Genomic DNA, 2,500 nt, shown 5'->3' with positions numbered 1-2,500 from the left:
TCAGGACGGACTGGATAGTCCAAGGCTCGATGAGAAAGACCGCTGGTTTAGACACTGGGGCAGTGGCAGCCCGCGGGGCAGTGTCGGCAGATTCGGCAGCAGTGTCTGCCGATTCGGCAGCGTTGGCTTGTTGGCGCGGGGGGCCGATGCGAGTGGGGACTTGGGCAGCGGGCAGTGAAAGCAAGAGTTTCCCCGATGCTGCCGGGAAAAACGCTCCCCGGGATGGCCGGGTGAGATGACCCGGCGGCCCGCGACGGGTCATTCAATTCCATGCCCCGTCAACATAACTCCCGATGTACTGTTTGCTTTTTCGGAAGAAGAGATCCATCCCCCCATCCTCGGCCAGCCAAAAACGCTCCAATTAATGGCCGGGTGAGATGACCCGGCGGCCCGCGACGCGTCATTCAAATCACTGCCCTATCGGCTACAACTGCTGATGGGTGGGATTAGAGGCCTGCCATGGTGGTGAGGGGCGGCGAGGACCGTGAAAGCTAGAGTTTTTCAGAGGCTGCCGGGAAAAAGGCCCCTCGGGTGGCGGGGTGCGAGGACCAGGCGCGTCATTCAATTCTCTTCCCTATCAACTTGGCTCCCGTTGGCGGGATTGGAGGCCTACTGTTTGTTACAGGGCTAAAATCGTCAGGGGAAGAGCTGACGAAACAATGCTGGTTTGGATGCAGGGGGTAGTGTTGGAATCGGCAGCGCGGACAAAATCGGCAAAGTCGACAAAAAAGACTGTTGGTCTGGACATCGGGGCAGCGGCAGCCATGCCGACAGGGGGGGAAATCGGCAGCGCAGATTTGTGCAGCTGCAGGTTCGTCGGGGAAATCGGCAGCGCAGATTTTTCGATGAACATGGGCTGGAAGATGGACTGTCCAGGCCAGGCAGGGAAATTCGTCAAGGGGACACGCTGACGAAACAGCGCTGGTTTAGACACGGTGGGTGCAGTGTTGGAATCGGCAGCGCCGACGAAATCGGCAAAGTCGGCAGAATCGGCAGCGGGTGCTGGCGATGAGTCTGGACGATTTATAGTCCAGGGCTTGATGGAAAAGACTGTTGGTCCAGACAATGGGGCAGTGGCAGCGCGGATTTGTGCAGCTGCAGGTTCGTCGGGGAAAATCGGCAGCGCAGATTTTTCGACGAACAGGGGCTGGGCGCTGGACTGGCCGGGCCAGGCAGGAAAATTCGTCAGGGGGCCACGCTGACGAAAACAGGGGCTGCGGAGTGGAAAATCGGCAGCGCAGATTTTTCGACGAACAGGGGCTGGACCGGCCGGGCCAGGCAGGAAAATTCGTCAGGGGGGCACGCTGACGAAAAGAGGGGCTGCCGCGTGGAAAATCGGCAGCGCAGATTTTTCGACGAACAGGGGCTGGACCGGCCAGGCCAGGCAGGAAAATTCGTCAGGGGGGCACGCTGACGAAAAGAGGGGCTGCCGCGTGGAAAATCGGCAGCGCAGATTTTTCGACGAACAGGGGCTGGACCGGCCGGGCCAGGCAGGAAAATTCGTCAGGGGGGCACGCTGACGAAAAGAGGGGCTGCCGCGTGGAAAATCGGCAGCGCAGATTTTTCGACGAACAGGGGCTGGACCGGCCGGGCCAGGCAGGAAAATTCGTCAGGGGGGCACGCTGACGAAAAGAGGGGCTGCCGCGTGGAAAATCGGCAGCGCAGATTTTTCGACGAACATTCGTCAGGGGGGCACGCTGACGAAAAGAGGGGCTGCCGCGTGGAAAATCGGCAGCGCAGATTTTTCGACGAACATTCGTCAGGGGGGCACGCTGAGGAAAACAGGGGCTGCCGCGTGGAAAATCGGCAGCGCAGATTTTTCGACGAACAGGGGCTGGATGCTGGACCGGCCGGGCCAGGCAGGAAAATTCGTCAGGGGGGCACGCTGACGAAAAGAGGGGCTGCCGCGTGGAAAATCGGCAGCGCAGATTTTTCGACGAACAGGGGCTGGACTGGCCGGGCCAGGCAGGAAAATTCGTCAGGGGGGCACGCTGACGAAAAGAGGGGCTGCCGCGTGGAAAATCGGCAGCGCAGATTTTTCGACGAACAGGGGCTGGACGCTGGACTGGGCCAGGCAGGAAAATTCGTCAGGGGGGCACGCTGACGAAAACAGGGGCTGCCGCGTGGAATGGCAGCCTACACGCAGATGCGAATTCGGCAGCGCACGATGGCTTGAGCAGGTCATGGGTTCGACTTGGCGCGATCTGAAACCTGGACGAGGGACTGTCGACGCTGGACGAGCCAGCGCGGTGGCCTGTCGTGCCCCGTTCAGGGGGGGCCTGCCGCGGAGACAGCCCTCGCGGGCTCGACAGCGCAGGCCAGCGTCCCCGACGTCGCTGGCCGCGGCAGGCGAGCTGCCGGGGTTCCCGCATTCCTACAAGAAAACGTCGTGCTTTCCACATGAAACCAATCCAGTAAAATCAGCCATATTTTTATGAGGCTGCCCACTGAATTTGGGGTCATTCCGGGCCGGTTCCTAGTTTTGCGGATTTACTCGATT

Source organism: Populus nigra, chromosome 2, assembly GCF_951802175.1.
Source record: "Populus nigra chromosome 2, ddPopNigr1.1, whole genome shotgun sequence".
Lineage (NCBI taxonomy): Eukaryota > Viridiplantae > Streptophyta > Magnoliopsida > Malpighiales > Salicaceae > Populus > Populus nigra.
This window is presented reverse-complemented; position numbering follows the sequence as displayed.